We start from the raw sequence: 22,432 nt of genomic DNA on the forward strand, positions 1-22,432 counted from the left end.
TACCTCCTCCACAAATCGAAAAGAATGCATTTTGTTGTTTAACATCACTTTAAGCATAGCTGGAAACTTTAGCTAGACCGAATCCCCTAGCTTTCTCAAGGGCTCAATTCTTTTACCCAACTCCCATTGCCTGTTAGATGTTACTATTGAGAGGCCTGATCTGATTTCAATTTTTATCACGTCTAGATCTACCGATTTACTCTTCAATGCCTTGGCAAGGATCTTTTCTTTTAAGGAGTACGAAAGTAAATTAACTAGAATCCTCCTTGGTTTAGACCTATTTGCACTCAGCCTAAATGAATCTCTATGGATCCTTTGGATATCTCTTGCTATTTCCTCTTCCGATTCTTCCAGCTGAAACTCCTTTTTGAACAATTGTACAACAAAACTCTTAATATCACTACCTTCATTACCCTCAGGAAGTCTCAAATTTTTTAAGTTATTTCGCCTTTGGAAATTCTCCAACCTCTCCATCCTTTCTTCCTGATCTCGCCCTTTTACTTTCAAATTTTCAATCTCATTTCTGTTTACTTGCACCGTTGCCTTAAGGTTGCTTACTACCCCTTCTAAAGCTAGAGTCCTTCCACTTAAATCATCAATGTTTTTCTCAAGCACATCACAAGCAGACTTTTTTTCTCTCTGGTTTAACTCGGAAACTTCAAATCTGCTGCGAATCTCAAGCGTGAGAGAGGCAATGAGACTACTAATCAGATGTTCTCCATTTTCAGCGTTATCGACGACGTAGCCCTTCTCATTCTGCGCAGACCAATACTGGTGCCCCAGTAGTTGTTCGGGCTGACTTGCTTTACTTTTTCAAGTTCCATCCTGTAAATCCTGTAACTCACGGGGCGACTGGGCCAAAGAAGCAGTACCAGTATCTATGGAGACTTCACCTTCCGCAGGTCCCCCCAGTCCCCCAACTCTGGGGTCAGTACCTGAAAATGATTCTGGCTCAAATGCGCTGACCAATCTACTAAATTTGGAGCTCCAAAATTAAGTCCATGTCCAACTGGTTGTTGTTGCCGTTGTTGAGTGGGGTGGGATTCCATTTGTGCCATGTTGGGATTAGCACTTAACACTAAGGTTTTCGGTATTACTTTAAAGTAAGATCTTAAAGAAGGAGTCACTTTAATCTTATACTCAGTGCTATCTCCTTCTATATTATTTTTTCGGCCTCTAACCTTTTTATTCAGTGGACCTCCCCTGGGTTTTGCTACTTTTACTTCTCTTTTAAGTACCCTCCGCACTTTGACACATTTAGCCGAATTCACCTGTGGCTCGGAAACTCCCAACTTACTTCTGTATTCCCCACCCACACTTCTCAGAGCATACCTAGAAATAGTAATCGGTTTTAAACCAGCCACATTACCTCTTTCTTTACTTTCTGTGCTTTCTGTGCTTACTTTATTGCTTACTTTATTGTTGGATGCCTGACGTTTTACATTAACCTTGATTTTCGCAACAGGGGCCTCTGCAAGTTTACAAGATTGTGCTTCCGTAATGCCAGAAAAGGGGGGCTCAATATCTTCTACCTCCTCCTGCCTCTCTGTACTATTACGGGCCCCCCCTCCACTCCCCCGAAAGAAAACCCTTGCCGCTGCCCTCTACGGAGCTCCAGAGCCGCTCTCTGCCACGGCTGCTCTGCCGTGGTTGCTCCAACACCTGCTTCTGCCGTAGAGATCTGATCCCACCTTAGCCCCAACCCCAAGTCCGGCTGCCCCAAATACCTGCCAACACACGATATACTGCCTTAAGTGCAGCAATAGCAAATGGCAAGTACGAGAAAGTACGAGAGAGTGCGGCAAAATGCTCACCCAGAGACGATAACCAGAGTCACAGCTCACTGCTGCCTTTCGCCTTCCAGCTGCCTTACAGCGTTCTCAGGCAAAACTCACTCCGAGAAACCACAAGCTCCAAACCCGCACCCGCCCCTCTCTTGAGCGGCAGATTGCAGGAATAATCAGCCGGTCTCCAGCAACTCCGAGCTCCACTGGCAACGGGTACACCTTTTCTGACCTGGAGCGCGATCACCACTTTCCGCTTCCTGCTACCGACGTCAATCGTCACTCGCGCTCAATCCCGCTCTCATCTCCGGATGCCGAATTACTCACTGGTTTCGTTAGGCTCCCTTCATGGCCGGACCCGAAACCACTGCTGGAATTCCCGTTAACTACACTGCTCCCCTCCTTGAATACACCCGCAGCACACCTCCCTGTTCACCCGCGACCAGCCGCTTTTCGACCCCAAGAAAGCTGCATCATTGCTTTTGGACTTGGAGTGCAATTTGAAAAAAACGTGATATTGGTATTTTTGTAGGTCAGCGGGGGAGTGCTGTGGGCCACCTGGAGCACCAAGTTGCTGTCCCGATAGTTGAAAAGATGGGGTATTATGAGACGGAGAGGAGCCACCAGCCTAGGTTGCATAGCTGGGACTCGGAGGGCCCTCTCCACCGAGAAGCACTTGGAAAGGCCCCTGGGTCGCAGTTTCTTAAGGATGAAGTCCTCCTCGAAGAGGTCCATCATGGGCCCCTCTGCTTGTTTGGGCACACAAACCAGACACCAGACGCAAACCTCTCTGATCCCAACAATTTTCGCCCCATTTCGAGCATCCCAATCTTAGCCAAGCTCCTGGTAAAATGTGTTCATCAACCTGAACCTCTTAGAACTTAAGATGGGTCTCTCTGGTACTGTCTTAAAATGGTTCTGCTCATTCCTACAAAACAGATCTCAACGAGTCCTAATCAATCATGACTTATCCGATGAGACACCGGTCACTATTGGCATTCCCCAAGGGTCTTCACTTTCGCCCACCCTGTTTAATCTTTACATGGAACCCCTAACTGAAATCCTCAATCACTCCAACATCTCCTACCATATGTACGCTGATGATACGCAATTGTACGTGAACATTACCTCCCCTAACGGCATCAGCACTCTCAATAACATCTTGAACAAAACTCAACACTGGTTAACACTAAACCACCTCAAACTTAACTCCCTCAAAACTGAATTCCTATTAATCTCACCTCCCAACCCCACCTCTAACATCAAAGACTAACTCCTACTACTCACCGCCTTGAACTTGTTGCAGGGATTCTGCTTATACACAGAACTATGCGTAGAACCCCAGGACCTCAGTGAATTGTGGTGTACCAGAAACTCACCTCAGAACCCAGAACCCAGTATCCGGCTAGCATTAGTGTCCCATTCGTTATCCGAGATTTAGCTCGGCGGTCCCAATGAAAAGACAACCCAGAACAAGCGACTCAGTGTACTCTCAGGAATGGTGGGAATCGGAAATACCTGTTCGTATATTATTCTCACATCAGTCCACAACAAGAATAAACAAAGACACGGTGAAAATAAAAAGAATTTATTTTATAGACCACGTGTCCTAAGATGCAGTACTTTGGCTAATACAAGCAGACAAATGATTATTATTAAAACCATCAGCATCGTTACAATACCATAGAATATAAAAGGGGTGATCATGTTATAAATGACAGTGGATACTACCACCTTCCCTTAACTAAGAAGCTAATATTATTATTATGCTAATAAAAGGTCTCTTAGGCTTGAATAGGGGACCCCATACCTCACAAATCAGCTTAGTGAAATCACATCACAGGAGCATCAGAAGTCTTCTCGCAGGAAGGCTCGTCTTCGGTCTGAATATTAAAGAGGCTGTCTGTAATATTAAAAGCACCAACTTTCAGGTATTTGCAGCTGTCTGTATGTTATGGCTAAATAGTGAGTCGATCAACCCAGAGTGGAAAACATGCATTGTCCAACGACCCAGACTGTTCTTGTTACACCGTGTACAGACCAAGGTCGCTGCGCAGAGCTCGGGATGGTAACAACAGATTGCTCTCGTGTGAGGCAAAGCGCGAGCCAGCAGTTTGTTTAAACAATAACATGTAGATGCAGTGTCGTGCGCAAAAGCAGCAAGATGGCTTTCTAACATCTAACGTGGTTATGCTAACTTAACAATGTATGTACGTATTAAGGGATTCCTTACTACATGCCCCCTTGATCGAAGCACTAACCAGCAGGGAAGAAATGAGAGAACGCAGAGTTCAAATCGACAGAGCAGAAAAAGGCGTATTCAAATTGAAACCAAGAAAGTTCGAAAGAAAAAAGAAAAAAAGAACCTTAAAAAAGGGTAAGGAAAAAAAAATGAAAAATGCCGCCTCAGCCAGCAATCCAAAGTCACAGGTAAAGTTCAAGACATGGTAGGAAAGACATAGTGGATGACAGTTCACTCAATCCATGAACGTGTATGCAGCATACGTAGCAACAGCTTCCAGCAGAAAATCGTTGGCACGGCCACTAAAAGTTTCAGCCATCCAGTTAATCAAAGAGAAGGAACATACATGTTCCTTAATAGGCGGAGCCTCTAGCACCATCAGAGGGCAACCGGCGTGGTCTTCCAAATAACTCATATCCAAGAAGTCATAGGCCGCCCTTGCGATGTCCCAATTACCCAGGATTCCATGTGCCGCACCACAGGCCATAATCCGAACACCAGAACAGGCAAACTCGTGAGACACTAAGGGACTCATCAGTCGATCATAATCCGGGTCCGGAGACACCGTGTTGGACAAGCACAAATCCAGAGGCCATTCAAAGGGACAATCTAGGCAGTGAAAGACAGGTTGCACGCAGGTAAAGTACGAATACCGGAAGGACAATCCATATGCCAGGCTCAAAGTCGCCATGGTAGGGTACCATAATATTCAAGCATCCTGTCACGAAGAAGATGTAGACGGGGCAGGTTGCCGTGAGGCACAGAAAGTGCAGCCATTTCGTAGTATGAAAAGCAAAAGTAGCACACCTGCCACCAGCGCCAGAATCAGCGGGACACCGCCAAAGACGCTCGCAAAAATAGAATGTAAAAATGCCGGAATCACACCAAAAATAGTTTGGAAGGAGGTCACGAGGCCTGAGCCTACAAGTTTAAAAAAATGAGCCAGGCCAGTCGTTGACGAGGCATTGAAGATTGTTTGGATCAAAGCTCCAAAATGCAGGGGGAGGTCAGTATTCAAAAGCGCCTGTACCTCAGTGCGCGTATTTGCCACATGAAGGACAAATGTTTCCCGGGAGGAAGTCAATGGCACCTCCTTTTGGGACAATAGAGCTCTTATTCTGCTCATCTTGTTGAACTCTGCTTTCAAGGTCGGAATTGAAGGCCAGATGGAAACATCCAGCCGCTCATGCGGGGGAGGAAATAGAACATTATTGCAGCAGACTACTCTCTGCGATACAGTTACTATATATGGGATTCCCACTAACATCCCGCAGCAAGCTTCATTATTCAAAATTAAATAACTACCGTTTGCAAGCAGCGTGAAAGATGGTGTAATCACTGGCACAGGGATACCTTTGAGGACACAGGCCAAATTCGGGGCGTGTACGTTGCATGCACCGTGTAACTGAATGTACCTACCTACCACAGAATGATCAGGTGTCGAGGTACATTCCTCACCTTTCAGGTAAACCTCTGTACCGTCTCTTGTACATCTATACGTAAAAGGGAGAGACCAAACTTCATGTAGGAACGCGGTACACAGCTGTTCATATCTACCCAGAGCATAGTGTTTCATGCATGACGTAAACTTAAAAAGTGCGAAAGGGAGCGTGATCAACCCATGTACTAACCACACGGCTGAATTCAATTCCGCCACAGAGAAAGGTAACGGCTCCAACTTTTCAATATGTAACAATGAATATGTAGCATCTTTCATGGACATGAACTGCTGCTTTACAGTAAGGTTAAAGGGAAGGAATAATGATGTCGTATTCAGATAGTCCCAGGGGACCTTTCCTGCCTTTAACGTTTGTAACGTCCATGCAAACTGCATAACAGAACGCAACTGGTTTTGACCATGATACAACACGGACACATCATCATGTACAATATCAACAATTGAAGAAACAATATTGTCTAATGTATAAATTCTGGAAGAAAGCGTGTTAATGCTGTTATCTATAATGGCCAAGACCTTTTCCATATTTGCCTGATCAATGGCCCTCAATCTTGAAGCCGCTTCAATGTGCGACAATTTCCACACTTCGTTGTAAATAGCATATGCCCACCTCTTCGATATGCCACCCACAGGACCTTTAACAAAATCATTCAAATCTATTTTGTCATTTAATTTTGATAAATGAACTTTAACAGATGCCAAGGTGGAATGTTTTAGCCAGGACTGACATAATTTCCCTACAGAGTAGGTAGTTACTGTATGTGAGGACTCAAACCGAGGGTACACGCGCTGCTGCGTATACCCCGGTTTCAGACCCAAAAAACGTCATTGACAGGCATCAGAACTGCTTTGCCAAATTAACCATCCTTCACTACTAAATTCCGAAATATTGAAAGATGCATTAGAGACTAATGACTGCAAAGCAGGAAGGGACAGATCTGTGTGGTTATCCCAATTTGGGTAAGCACCCAGATCTGGAACAGAAGGGAAATTTAGTTTTTTAGAAGTGGCCAATCCGAAACAGGTGGTCTGGAAGATGGTTGAATTTAAAAACAACATATGATTTGGTACAAGACAGGCACGATGTAATGCTTCAGTTCCCTGAACCTGCCACGGTTTGGAACCCCAAACCGATTTAAGATCAATAGTAGCCTTCCACAGATCATAACCTTTGATTGACAACTCATCCATAAAGGACTTAGAATATAGTAATTTGGTGTGTGTCAGTCTAACCTTCGAGGCCGACTCAGGCATCACTTTAAAATAAAAGGATGCTGGGCTGGAAACACTGAAGTCAGTAAAATAAGTATATTTATCAACCAATGTAGGTGAACTGCCTAAAGATGGAGTGGGACAGTGTTCCCATTGTGTAAAATTTACAAAATTTCAAAACGTATTTGCTTTATGCAGGAAGTGATTGCCATAATGTTGAAAACAATACTGTTCTGCATAGTTAGCCGCATTTTCATATAAATCTTCTGCATCAAAAGCGGCATAATATTTCAAATCAGAAAACAGTGCTTCAATAGCATGAACATCCCAATCATCTGAACGAATGTTCTGCTTAACCACATCACCCATAGACACACGAAATACATTAGGTACATTGATGACCTCTGTAGGACCATGAATTTGGAATTTAACAGCATCCCACGCAATTCCATCCAAAACGGGCCAGGCAGTAATATTCACAAAAGTCTGGTCCCTTTTCATGATGTGGGACGAGGAGTGGGGGGCCAAAGTTCCATTGATAAGTCTAATTGTAGATCTTTCTTTAAGATAGTGGCCATTCACCAGATGGAAAAATACTATCACAAATCCAATGGACATAAACAAAAAAATACTTATAAGCACCAGCCAGATGTAGGTCCAAGGGGGGCCAAAAAATGTCTTGTGAACCAGCTAACAAACATAGCAATGTTCGAAGGGGAAGTAGAAGGCAATGAGTTAGTGTCAAAGGAGAAACGGGACTGGTCAACCGCCGTAGATTGTAAAACAGGCGAGTGACCATTTGTAGGATAAGCATACTCAGTCTCTTCGGGCAGACCACCAGCCGGCGGTATTAACAAGGGATCAGTAATTGACTGCATCTCGATGGCAACATCAGACAAGGTGGTAGAAGCAGGAACCAATACTGAATTTCTTTGCATCGTCTGGCATGAAACTGCTGGAGTCATACTAAGAAGTATCGGCCACTCGCTGAAGTTTGACATTGTCAATAGAGATGTACCTGTTTTCTTTACGACCAGGAAGTGGAGGTAAAATGACTGTTCTTGTACCCTGCACTCCAAGCACTGGAACCGGTGCACGATAAGAGGGGCCGAACTCCTTCTTGTTCTCCACCTTCTCACGAACCAGGTCTCCAACTCGGGGTAGCCAGCCGACTACCGGAATCTGAAGCTCAGCATCAGATGCGGAGGGCAAGTGTTCCTTCGATAGAGTGTCTCTGGCTTCTTGTAGGGTCTGCAAAACAGCACAGTGATCATCTACGTCAAAGGGTGCGGCCGACGCCGCCATGTCTAGACCATCAAGGTCTGAGACAAACATTCTGATTCCGAAGAGCATCATGTATGGGGTCCGCCCACCCAGAGACCTTCTAGGGAGATTATTAAGTGCACGTTGGACATTATACAAATGGGCTAGCCAGTTCAGGTCTGTGCCTAAAACTCGTGCTGTCAAAGATTGCTTTAAGTCACGGTTCATCCGCTCCACCACACTATTACCCTCAGGTCGGTAGGGAGACGAAAATTTGACTTGGACCCCCAAATTTCTCATAGCCTCCTTGTAAGCCTTAGAGGCGAATGCAGGGCCCTGATCAGAATGGAAGGTACCACACGCAAAAGTTCCCACAAAGACACGCAAATCCCTGATGACAGTCCGTGAATCAGCACTCCTTTGTGGCCATACCCAAAGAAAACGTGTGCACGAATCCACTGCAACCAAGATATACTTGTACGCAGTATCAGAAGAAAAAGGACCGCAGTGATCTAGATAAACACAACCAAATGGTCTATTAGATATGTACAACTGCGTTTGTGGTGGGCGCGCAACAGTGGAAGGTTTAATCTGTTGGCAAATGTCACAATCAAGAACATAAGCGCGCGTTTGTTTGTATAAACCGAACCACCAGTAACGCTGTTGCAACAGAGATACAGTAGCGGACACGCCGGCGTGGGCTGACGCCAACCCCTCGTGCGCTGCTAGTATCAGAGATGGTCTGCAGTCCGCGTTGGGAATAATTCTGTCACCAACGTCGTTAATCCTCACTAACGGGACGTTATCAGGACTTAAGTGATAAAAATAACGAGAAGGAAAACCCTTCGGGTAATCACTTCCCTTCTCTGTAGCAGCAATAGCTGCCAAGATGTCATCATCAATCTTACTTTTAGATCTTGTAACTGCTGCCACTAAGTATGTAGCCACTGCTGTTTTTGCTGCCTCGTCAGCCAAGCTGTTACCGACAGCATGGACACCAAGTCGTTGGTGACCAAGAGTGTGAATAACATTCACGAGAGGGAGACGTTCTTTAAAGTCCGCCACTCGAACCCAAAGCAATTTATGCTTAATTGTGCTACCTTTGGTATCGCGATAATCGTTTTGAGACCAGAAGTGTAAATTGTCATTGTAGGACTGGACACAATAAAAGGAGTCACTTACTATAAGAGTAGTGACTCGGGGATCAGCAAACTCCAGTGCAAGCACCAGAGCCCGGAGCTCCGCCAGTTGCGCGGTACAATCACCCAATGACTGCGTATGCACGGCATCAGATTGGAATTCACCATTTACGAATGTACCCACGACAATTGCGCAAGCCGCAGAATAGGCATGCTTCGATCCAATCGCCGGCTGCGCCGAGCCGTCAGTGTATATGACACAATGGTATTCTTCGAGCGGGCGCAAAGACAGAGGAGCCGGATGAACGAATTCATACTGCAAGTACTCCTGAGTCTGCAAAGAGGCGTCAAAGATATAAGTGACATCTGGCGATGTCAGCGTCGTGGCCCATTGTATCCACCTTGGATGCAAAGCTTTAGAATTTGGTACACTTGCTTTTGTCACTGCCTCTAGGGCAGGATACGGTGTCACAACCAGTATGCGTTTTCCTTGTGACAGTGCGCGTTCTTTAAGGATCGCCATCTGTACCGCTGTCAGAAATTTCTCGACAGTGGAAAAACGCAACTCAGCATAGGTGTACAAGTGTGATTTATACGCAATGGGGACTGTGTCGCCCTCATTGAACGTTAAGTACGTGAAACCCACTGCGCCCGGTACTATTCTTATGACCAGGTTAGTGCGGTTATCACGCGTCAGTAAGTATTGTGAAGCAAGTAGATCAGCCTGTAAAGACTGTAGAATAGCAGAATGTTCCAGCTGCCAGCTAGACTTCGAAAAGGAAGGTTGTACCAAGGCATAAAGCGGCTTGATACGCTGGGCATAATCTGGAATATACGTACGTCCGAAATTCAGAAAGCCCAGCAAAGATTGTAATTTTTTCAGTGTTGTAGGAGCACGCAGGCATGCGCACTTCTCCAGAAAGTGAGGAGCCAATCCCTTACCTTCGTTGTTGAGCTCGTAGCCCAAGAACAACACTGTATATTCCGCGATGTGAGACTTCGCAAAATTAAATTTGTAGCCATATTCCGCAAAACCCGTAATGATATTGTCGACTCGAGACAGATGCGGCATCAGCTCATCATCCGTGAGGTAGATATCGTCAACATAGGAGTATGCGTCGGGGTCTATTCTTTCCAAGAGAGAGACCACGCGAGCGGCAAAGACGCCAGGGCTGTTTTTATAGCCCATGGCTAATCTTGTGAACTGTTTTTGTTTGCCGCCTGAAGTAAACGCCGTCCACTGGCTACTCAGGGTGGACAGGTTATGGCTAAAAAAGCCATTGGAGATGTCAAGTGTCGTTTTAAATCTCTTACGCACGAGACTGTCGACAAGAGCCGAGCTGTGAGTATTTTGTACCGCGCAGGTCCGGCAATGCGAATTTAAGTGCCGGTAATCCAAAACTAAACGGTACGAGCCGTCAGGCTTCATTACAGTGAATAAAGGGTTATTCATAGGGGACACACAAGTTTCAATAACACCCTGATATTCCAATTGTTCAAGGATTGCAGCGACGTGCGGTCTAGCTTCACGACGCATAGGATATTGGGGCTGTGGCTGGGGCATAGACCGCAATGGAATCTCATGGCAGGGGGACAATTGGTCCCATCCCACCTGAGTACGATACAATGCCGGCGCAAGCACCAGTGCCCACTCCTCAGCGTACACTTCAGCCTGGTCCTTAGGCACTGTGTGCGCAAAGGACGGGAGCATTACCTCCTCCCCTCTAGGAGCTTCTAAAATGAAAGCTGGGGGCCAATCTGCCTCCGCTAGGAGGATATCATAGGTGGTAGTCAGATAATCCCAAAAAATCCCTTTTATCGTACGTTGTATGTCACCCTCAATAAGTAAGACTATTTCATGGAGTCTATCAGGGGGAGCCACTCTGGTGTCAGCTGTCTCAACAGTAACCAATGTATCAGTTGCTATCGCCGCCAGAAATGGACGCAGAGCTTGACGGACTATGGTAATTTCCGCCACGCTGTCCAGTAGCGTCAGCGCCCATGTCCGGTTCCGAAGCTGTGTCCGCACTATCTGAGGCATACCTTGCCGTCAGAGCCGCCACTTTCTTCTTCTGAAACGGGGGTCTTTGTCGTGCGAATTCGTCCTGCTTGCCTTTGCCTTCAGCCTGTCGGGGTTGGTCACGTGTTTGTGGAGCACCCCGACCTTTGCCACCGCCTCCGCCACCGGACTGTGAAGCCGATGTTTCCTGTGAAGAACGAGGAGAACGATGTTCAGAAACCTGAAATCTATCAGGAGACTTAATAGTAGCACGATCACGCAGATCATAAGTGCGTTCACTACTGGACTGAACGGGAGAGGCAGGCCGAGACCCCTGTTTCTGCTGCTGCTTTCCCTGTTGTTTTGACCGCCAACTCTGTTTCGGAAAGTTTGGACGGTCATCCTTACCAGAGGCATCCGCCTTACCCTGCTGCTTAATTTCGGGAGTTTTCACAACAGGCTTAACTCCTAAAGAGCTACGACCCAACTCTCTGTATGCCGTCGAGATTATTCTCGCGAACTCCCGCGGCTTATCCTCATCAGCAATCTTCTTTAGTTCATTACGAACTTGGTAGTGCATAGCATCACCCTTAAGGTTACACATTATCATGGTAGCCACCAGGTCAAACTGTCCGAGGAGCCGCATGCCCAATTCTATCGCAGACTCCGCACCGTGGTTATCTTGAACACGTTTAATAACGGAGGGCAGTACCGACATAGACGGAGTGCCAAAGCACTGCGAGTACGTCGCTGCAAAGACCTTGCCCCAGTTCACACAATCATCAATGTCGGGGACCAAGTCTTTAGGCAAACTAATGGTAAGGATCCTGTGTTTCTCCACAGGAGATGTATTCGGGTAAACCGCTTCTATTTGGTCAAATTTCTCAGCAAGCCAGAAAGGGAAATCATCCCTATTCGTGGGGCGCTTGCCCATAACAGAATTAACCATAACAGGACTAATGACCACCGCGTGGTGGTCAGTAGTATGCCCCGCAACAGCAGGTGCCCCCACCTGCACATTGCGTGACACGTACTGTACCAAAGCCCTATGTACCGTAATAAGGGCAGTGTGCAGTACACGCAACTCAGCCACCGGCACCGTAAGGTAACGGGGATGAGGCGTATATCCGGCTAGTACCGGCCAAGTGGCCCCTGCAATTGACAAAGGGCCCATTCTCGGCGGTATGACCGCATGGGGGAGGGCGCCATTAAACCAAATAAGATGCTGCCAAGCAGATATTGGTATGTCTTGTGTCCTATACGGCGTATAGTTCGCTGGCACGGCAGTGGCAGTGTAAGTATGAAAAGAGTTATCGTCCTCACTCACCGCCGGAAGCATCACCCAAGAGTAAAACAACTCATAAGGATAAGCCGCATCGGCTCCTACCACAAAGATTACGTTCATACCAGTGTCCGGCACCCCATACTGCGTCAAATGACGTTTCAGAGGAGCCCGACTGTGCGCCGCTATATCGACCGCCATAAGGACAAGCTACACTCGTAGTAATCAGTAGCACAAGGGTTCAATAACCTTTTTAATGATCAAGCTTGAAGAAACCTATATCAACAGAAATAGGTAGGTTGTAATCCGTCAGACTTGTTATCCGGAAACAAGGATGAGGGAGTTGTGGACTAATATAAGCACTACTAAGGCGTTTAAACTCATAGACCAAACGTTAGGTGCGCCATGTTGCAGGGATTCTGCTTATACACAGAACTATGCATAGAACCCCAGGACCTCAGTGAATTGTGGTGTACCAGAAACTCACCTCAGAACCCAGAACCCAGTATCCGGCTAGCATTAGTGTCCCATTCGTTATCCAAGATTTAGCTCGGCGGTCCCAATGAAAAGACAACCCAGAACAAGCGACTCAGTGTACTCTCAGGAATGGTGGGAATCGGAAATACCTGTTCGTATATTATTCTCACATCAGTCCACAACAAGAATAAACAAAGACACGGTGAAAATAAAAAGAATTTATTTTATAGACCACGTGTCCTAAGATGCAGTACTTTGGCTAATACAAGCAGACAAATGATTATTATTAAAACCATCAGCATCGTTACAATACCATAGAATATAAAAGGGGTGATCATGTTATAAATGACAGTGGATACTACCACCTTCCCTTAACTAAGAAGCTAATATTATTATTATGCTAATAAAAGGTCTCTTAGGCTTGAATAGGGGACCCCATACCTCACAAATCAGCTTAGTGAAATCACATCACAGGAGCATCAGAAGTCTTCTCGCAGGAAGGCTCGTCTTCGGTCTGAATATTAAACATGCTGTCTGTAATATTAAAAGCACCAACTTTCAGGTATTTGCAGCTGTCTGTATGTTATGGCTAAATAGTGAGTCGATCAACCCAGAGTGGAAAACATGCATTGTCCAACGACCCAGACTGTTCTTGTTACACCGTGTGCAGACCAAGGTCGCTGCGCAGAGCTCGGGATGGTAACAACAGATTGCTCTCGTGTGAGGCAAAGCGCGAGCCAGCAGTTTGTTTAAACAATAACATGTAGATGCAGTGTTGTGAGCAAAAGCAGCAAGATGGCTTTCTAACATCTAACGTGGTTATGCTAACTTAACAATGTATGTACGTATTAAGGGATTCCTTACTACAAACTGTATCCCACATATTGATGATTCAGCAAAATCCCTAGGAATAACACTAGACAACAACCTCTCTATGATGAATCACATCAGCTCCACAACCAGAGGGGCCAATTTCCATCTCCACGTCTTAAGAAAACTAAAGCCTTTCCTGCCCAATGCAGATCTCAAGATGGCGGTTCAGGCTCTTGTGATCTCCAAACTTGACTATGGGAATGCTACCCTTGTTGGCCTACCGAAAATAAAACTAGCACCGCTGAGGGCTACCCTCCATGCTGCTGCACGGCTCATCACAGGCGTAAAGAAAAATGATCACATCACCCCAGACCGGAGACCCAGGGACTCTAAGGTGGGCATCACCCCTCCATACCTTCTTCGGTGCTCCTGCTCACACTTTGTCCAGCAGCCACAGCCTTTAAAACACTCAAGGCCAGGGCCCTGCCACTCCGTATGGGCTGTAGCCAACAGGTCCTTCACCAGTCACTGGTTTTGGGGCGAAAAGAGTTCATTGGTATCCGTTATGGACAGATATTTGATAGGGATTTAGGGGGGATCAGGTGGTCATTTGGTGGAGCCACTTTTGCAAGCAACCATCTTGCCCGGCAGTTGGCCATGCCCCCTTGAGATTACCATGCCGAAATCATTCATGAACAATCAAGTCATACCATGTGATCAAAATGTTAACACAGTCATGCTTCATTCTCTTTCAGTCAATAATGCATGCTGGCTGCCTTTCCACTTTCTTTACCGTTGCAGTCTCGGTTCCATAAGCAAAGTCAAATGAAGTCCAAAGTGGCCAGATGGTTGAAGACGAAGGGGTTTCGGATCTGAATCTTGTCCCATGACGAATCTGAAGACCCACCAATAGGTAAGCCCTTAAGTATCCTCAGGAAAGGGTTGAGACGATTCAGGGGTCCATCTCAGAGGAGGGACTGGACAGTAGGGAGGATACTCCCATTTCCTTTGTCCAGTTTCGCTCCAGAGCGGGAGCCAATTGCTCCCTGAACTGGTTCCAACTAAAGTATGTAAGGAGGGCACCAAATGTGCCCTTCAAAGCAGTCTAGAGGTGCTGGCAAGCGCCCCCCACCCCAGGCCAATACAATAAGTCCTGTCTGGGAGGTGGTCACATCTCCCTGTAACTGGAAACTTATTGTTCTGTCTTCCCCTGCTTGAGCTGGGTTCAGCAGAAGGAGGGTAGAATCATGTCTGTGATTGGCAGTAGCCCTAGCTTGCTGTCAGACTCTGGAAGACTGATACCAGGAGCACCGGGGGCTTCCCAGAGAAGCCCCACAGTGCATAGACTCACCATTTGCGGTGTTGGGGTATGATTCCAACATGTTTGATATCAAACATGTCAGGATTCGTTACAGACAGTTTATAGTTAGCCATCACGTAATGACTCATGGCCACTTTATGTATCGTAATAGCTGATGCACTTACAACCCAGGAGAATGGACTCCGAGGATTGTAGGGGTGTCCTGCTCATGCAGGGGCACCCTCAAACTTATAACCAAGCACCCTGCCTTCTGGATTGAAAGGCCTACCTTAGGGGTGACTTATAGGTTTTAAGTGCAGCGACCTCAGATATAAGAAAACGTACATCTGTTGTAAGTGGTGCAAGCACCAGCTTACACATGCTGCAATGGCAGGCCTGTAGTCACAATATGAGTGGTCTCTCATGGTTGGCACAACACATGTTTCAGCCCATGGGGGACCCCTGGTGTACCTATGCCCTGGGTCTCTTATACCATATACTAGGGACTTACAAGGGTACACCAGTAGCCAATCTGGGGGTACCTAAGTACTCACCATGGTCCAATTTAGGGGGGGAGCATAAATACTGGGGTCCTGATTAGTAGGATCCCAGTCAGACTAGTCAGAAACAGAAAACAGAACTACACTAGCAAAAAGTGGGGGTTACCATGAAAGCAGATCCTACTTTCCTACAGATTTCCCCCCCTCCCTCCCAACCGTGAGGAGATGAGTCTAACCTTACCCAGTTGAGTCTTCATTTTTTAAGTGGAAATATCTGGAGAGTCCATCTGTTTTGGCATGGTTACTCCCAGGCCTATGTTCCACTGAAAAGTCCATGGTAAATGGACCACCTCAAAAGTTTGGGATTTTTCACCCTTCATTTGTTTAAGCCATAAGAGGGGCTTATGGTCTGTGTGAACAAGGAAGTTAGTAACAAACAGGTACGGCCTCAAATTATTCAAGGCCCAGACCCAAGACCTCCCTCTCTATAGTTGACCAACGTTTTTCCCTGGGGGTCAACATTCTGCATTAACTGTGACAAAACAGCTCCTTCCCCTATCTCAGAAGCATTTGTCTGAGCAATGAAGGTTTTGGAGTAATCAGGACTTTGCAGAATGAGAGCAGTGCACATGGCCAGCTTCAGGTCATCAAATGCCTTTTGACAGCTAACTGTCCACTGAATTTTCTTTGGCGTTTTCATGGAAGTGAGATCATGAAGAGGAGTCACAATGGACCCATACCCCTTAACAAACCTCCTGTAGTACCCAGTCAGGCCCAATAAACTCTGACCTGAATCTGGGTAGTGGAAGCAACCCAGTTCATGAGGTCTGGATTGTGCTCTCCAATGGCTGAACTTGGTCTTCACCTCCCAGGTCTATCTGGCACTTGGTGGCCTTGATAGTGAGGCCTGCCATTTGCAAGGCCTTCAGAACATTTCTGAGGTGGACCAGGTGATCCTTCCAGGTGGAGCTAAACACAGCAATATAATTTAGATATGCTGCACTATAGGCTTCCAGACCTGTTAGCACTGTGTTCCCCAACCTCTGTAATGTGGCAGGTGCATTCCTCAAACCAAAAGGCATCACAATAAATTGATAATGCCCACTGAGGGTTGAAAATTCTGTTTTTGGCTTGAGATCCACAGAGAGTTTGTTTTGCCAGTAGCCAGCAGTCAGGTCAGATGCACTCCGATATTTGGCTGATGCCAAAGTATCTATGAGCTCATCGCCCTTGGAATGGGATGGACATCAGTCCTAGTGACAGCATTGAGACCTCGGTAACCCACACAAACCTCATCCCTCTCTTGCCATCTTTGGTGTGGGGTTTTGGTACAAGAACTACTAGACTAACCCAAGGGCTAACTGAAGGCTCAATGACCCCCAATTCTTGCATCTTCTGGACCTCAGTCCCAATACAGTCTCTGACATGGTCAGGCTGTCTGTAAATTGTGTTCCTCACAGGCAGACTGTCACCTGTATCCACTTCATGGGTACACCAGGTGGTTTGACTGGGTGTCAGAGAGAACATGTTGTTGAACTAATTGAGGACTTTCCTGCAATCAGCTTGCTGCTGGTCAGTGAAGCTGCCTGCCAAGGCTACTCGTTCAACTGACCCATCAACAGGGTTCTGAGAGAGGAGATCAGGGTGAGGGTCACTCTCTTCCTCCTGTTCTTCATCAGTGGCCATGAGAAAGCTCATGTCAGCCCTGTCTACAAAAGGTTTTAGGCGGTTCACATGAAGTACCCTGTGGGGACTTCTTGGAGTACCTAAGTCAACCAAGTAGGGGACATCACCTTTTTTTCTCAAAAATGGTGTGGGGGCCGCTCCACTTGTCCTGGATAGCTGCTGGGGACACAGGCTCCAACACCCACACCTTTTGTCCTGGCCGATAAGCAGTCAGTACAGCCTTTTGGTCATGACAAGCTTTATGAAGCTCCTGGCTGGCTTCAAGGTTTCTGCTGGCCTTCTTCTTCTTCTACTCAGCCATATGTGAACGCAGGCCAAGGACATAGTCCACAATATCCTGTTTAGGAGGTTTGAGAGGCTGCTCTCCTAACTCAATACAATGGACCCCTAACTGGATGCCCAAACAGAAGTTCAAACGGGCTGTAGCCCACCCCCTTCTGTAGAACCTCTCTGTAGACAAAGAGAAGGCAGGGTAGTAGGATATCCCATTTTCGCCTGAACTTTTCTGGGAATCCCATGATCATACCTTTTAGGGTCTTGTTAAACCTTTCAACAAGCTCATTGCACTGTGGATGGTAGGGTATGGTAAACTTATAGTTTACTCCACACTCTTTCCACATTGCAGTGATGTAACTAGACATGAAGTTTGTACACCTGCCACCAAGAACTCTTCCTGGTCAGGGCCAAGTTCCTCTGGGACAGTTCCTTCACAGGGACTGAGGTCATCTCCCTCAGGAGACTGACTCTCATTGATAGTTTGGGAGGAGGATAAGTCCTTACCCTTCCTGCTCCTTCTCATAGGAGCAATCTGGTCCACTCTTTCAGGATCCAGTGCTCCGTCAGTGATGAGCTGGTTGGCCCGAGCCCTGGTCAAAGCAAATGCACTTGCAGAGATGCCCACCATCTCTGCATGTGTCCTGAACTCCACTACAGAACAGGCTGAAGTTACTAGATCATTGCCCAACAGACAATCTAGAGGTAGGTCTGGAGAAACCACAATTGTTTTAGGGCCAGTTACCCTTCCCCAGCTGAGATTCACAACTTCCAAGGAGTGATCAGTCCTGACATTGCTAGCATTGATCACTTGGTACAATTGACCAAGTATGATCTGCTCAGGGAACACAAATTTCTCTGTCACCATTGTGACACTGGGCCCTGTGTCCCTGTAAGCCATAGCTTCTTTTCCATTGAGTAAAGGCTGTTGCCTGTACTTGCCCAAGTTAGCGGGACTTACTAGTAAGGTGGTAAGACCTATGCCACCTTCACAGACAAGGAAAGCCTGAGTGGGAGTTCTGACTAGGCCAGAACTCACTCACTTCAGAACCCAAGGTTACCCCTATGAATCCCTTGGTTGTTGTACTACCACTTGTACTGGTACTAGGAGGAATAGTTGCCTTAGGGGCAGTGGTAGTAGCTTCCTTGGCCTTAGGACAATCAGCATCTCTTGTCCAATGGGAGTTTTTACTTTACATAAGCAACAGCAAGTTTTCTTTTTACCCTTCTTGGAGTTTTGGGACCCCCAGATGCAGGTTTTTAGGGACCTTGAGAAAACTTTGTTTTATCTTTACCCTTGTCCCCATCCTTCTCTTGGGTTTTAAAAGAATGTTGCTTCTTCTGGTTACCTCAACCACCCTGGTATTTTTGCTTGACACTGGTGCGGATCCATTTGCCTGCCTTCTTTCCCATTTCTTGGGGAGAGGTCAGATCAGAGTCCACCAGGGACTGGTGCAGTAGTTGATTCTGACAATTAGTAAGGTGTGCTCCCTCATGAACACAATGTACAGTCCCTCATAGTCCTGTAGTTTGCTTCCAAGTAGCCAGACTTCCAGAGCCTTAGTAGCATTGTCTATGAAATCAACCCAGTCCTGAGTGTCCCTGTACTTAAGCCTGTACTGTTCAGTGGGTAGGCCAAACCCATCTATGAGGGCACTCTTTAAGATTGAGTAATTGTCAGCATCCTCTTATCTAACAGTGAGGCGCTTGTGTCTACCTTTGTTAGCAAAGGAGAGCCACAGGATAGCTGCCCTCTGCCCTTGAGGGACCTTCTTAACTTTACAGGCCCTCTCCAAGGCAGTGATACATTTATGGATTTCACCCCCTTCCGGGTAAGGAGGGACTATCCTACTCAGGTTCCTAGTGTCAATCAATCAATCAGGGAATTGTAAGCACGCTACTCACCCGTGAGGGTCTCAAGGCGCTGAGGGGGGGGGGGGGAGAGTCCGCAGATCTGTTTAGCCGAAGAGCCAGGTCTTGAGGGTCTTCCTGAAGGTGTTCAGGGAGGGGGCTCGTCTGATGTCTGCTGGTAGCTGGTTCCAGGTCTTGGCTGCAATGTGAGAGAAGGATCTTCTGCCTGCTCTGGCTCTATGGATGCACGGGGTTTCGGCCAGTGCGAGGTTGGAAGTTCGGAGGTTTCTTTTGGGTACGTGGAAGTTGATTCTAACTTTGATGTATTTGGGTCCGTTGTTGTGTAGGCATTTGTAGGCTTGAGTGAGGATTTTGAAAGTGACTCTTTTCTCCACGGGGAGCCAGTGGAGACTTCGTAGGTATTGGCTGATGTGTTCTTGTCGGGGGATGCTGAGGACGAGTCTGTTGGCGGTGTTCTGTTTTGTCTGGAGTTTGTGGAGTAGGGACTTGTTGATGCCAGCGTAGAGTGCGTTTCCATAGTCCAGTCTGCTGGTGATGAGTGCATGGGTGACTGATTGGCAAAAGGCACTATATTTGTGGTACCCATGAAACAGCAGCCCGAATGTCCTCTGACACTGAATGACGAGTGTTGGAGCCTGAGGGTGTAGCTGAACTTGAACCTTTCTGCACGATATGATCTGTGTCCATGATAGTGCCTGCCACAGAGGAAAGATGTTGGTGCACTGCCTAGTGACGTTGAGACTTTCGAGTGAGCTGTGAGTGTTTGCCAGGAGGGCACTCCAACGGATACTACGAAGAACTATTTTCATGGAGGGCCTGATCAAGAGGCCAAATATGACGATGGAAGCAGACTTGATGAACAATAGAAGCCTGCCAGAGAGGCTTCGAACGGACTCTGGGCATAGTCATATTTGCACGAGCAGTTGGGTGTGATGAGACTGATTCTTACTGTTTTTGCTGGCACTGTTTTAGAATAGTATTCTGATTAGTGGAAGTAGCGTCAAATTCATCCTATGATGAAACGTACCCCCGAGGCTGACACAGATGGAGTAATGATAGTATCTATTAGTTGTAGGGTCCACGGATCGCTTCCCACTCTGTCTAGTAAAGGATGATCTGGTTTTGTCCCTATTTTTGTTATAAGTGTATAGGTAGATGGGCCTAATTATGGTAATGTAAAAATTTATCGCGCTCCAAAGTGAAGTAAATTGGGTTATGAAGATGTCCTGAGGTACAGTGTATTGCATCAGAGATAGATCTTGAGAGAACAGTATGAATTTTCCTTAACAGATATGAAAATGAAGTGTAGGATTCGGGGAACAACCTTTACAACGCAACTTTTACAATGCACTACACTTACAACGCATTTTTTACAACGCAACATCCATTACAACGCATTCCATTACAACGCAGGACACTACAACGCATTTTTAAAAACTACCTTTACAACGCATTCCATTACAACGCATAGTACCTTTACAACGCATACTATTACAACGCATAATATTACATTAAAACCCCTACACTATCCAACACTTGCCCTACTGTTGCACCCCCTGGAGTTAGAATAGTAATTTTTACCCCTATACTATCCAACACTTGCCCTACTGTTGCACCCCCTGGAGTTAGAATAGTAATTTTTACCCCTATACTATCCAACACTTATCCTACTGTTGCACCCCCTGGAGTTAGAATAGTAATTTTTACCCCTATACTATCCAACACTTGCCCTACTGTTGCACCCCCTGGAGTTAGAATAGTAATTTTTACCCCTATACTATCGAACACTTGCCCTACTGTTGCACCCCCTGGAGTTAGAATAGTAATTTTTACCCCTATACTATCCAACACTTGCCCTACTGTTGCACCCCCTGGAGTTAGAATAGTAATTTTTACCCCTATACTATCCAACACTTGCCCTACTGTTGCACCCCCTGGAGTTAGAATAGTAATTTTTACCCCTATACTATCCAACAGTTGCCCTACTGTTGCAATCCCCTGGAGTTAGAATAGTAATTTATACCCCTATACTATCCAACACTTACCCTACTGTTGCACCCCCTGGAGTTAGAATAGTAATTTTTACCCCTATACTATCCAACACTTACCCTACGGTTGCACCCCCTGGAGTTTGAATAGTAATTTTTACCCCTATACTATCCAACACTTACCCTACTGTTGCACCCCCTGGAGTTAGAATAGCAATTTTTACCCCTATACTATCTAATACTTACCTTAAATGCAATTTAATATTATGCGTTGTAATGGTATGCGTTGTAAAGGTACTATGCGTTGTAATGGAATGCGTTGTAAAGGTAGTTTTTAAAAATGCGTTGTAGTGTCCTGCGTTGTAATGGAATGCGTTGTAATGGATGTTGTGTTGTAAAACATGCGTTGTAAGTGCATGCGTTGTAAAAGTATGCGTTGTAACGTCATACATCCGTAGGATTCCAATGGTTCAACCTCACTGAGTATGCTGGTTCTTTCCCTTGAGCAGAATGTTTTCTTTGAGCAAGGCAGTGATTTTGTGTAACAATGTGTGCATTCAGTTGAATCAGTTAGATGTATATAATGTGAAAATGTCATCATTAGAAAATGTATCTGAGTACCTGTATATAATAATGCAGAACATATCATTCCATATCTGTCATCCAAGAGTATAGGCTGACCTAGGCTTTAGGTCTCAATTTGAATTTTCCTCATGCCATCTCTTTGGCTTTCAGAGACATGATTAATTAAATGAATGTTGGTTTAGTGCAAAGTAGTGGTGATCTCACCCTCTGCAGACACTGGAATGTCCGATTCTTAGTTTCAGTGGCACTTACGGATGAGGGAGAGTTCTCTGTTTAGTTTTTGTTTGAATACTGGCTACATCACGCCAAAAAGGGCCGATCCCATTCAAAGGCTGCACTGAATAGTATCTGAAATTCATTCAGATACAGGTACCTGGTCCATTTCTGGTTGGTTTTGGGGTCCCCTTACCACTTGGGGATGGAAAATATTCATGACTCCCTTAAAATAACAGGTGTCCTTTTCACCTGTTGTGTCTGCATACAATGTGGACCTGCCTGCGGTTCTTATTGTACTGATCGAATTCGTCTTGCCCTCCCTGAACCTAAAATAAACCCAGC

Source organism: Triturus cristatus, chromosome 11, assembly GCF_964204655.1.
Source record: "Triturus cristatus chromosome 11, aTriCri1.1, whole genome shotgun sequence".
Lineage (NCBI taxonomy): Eukaryota > Metazoa > Chordata > Amphibia > Caudata > Salamandridae > Triturus > Triturus cristatus.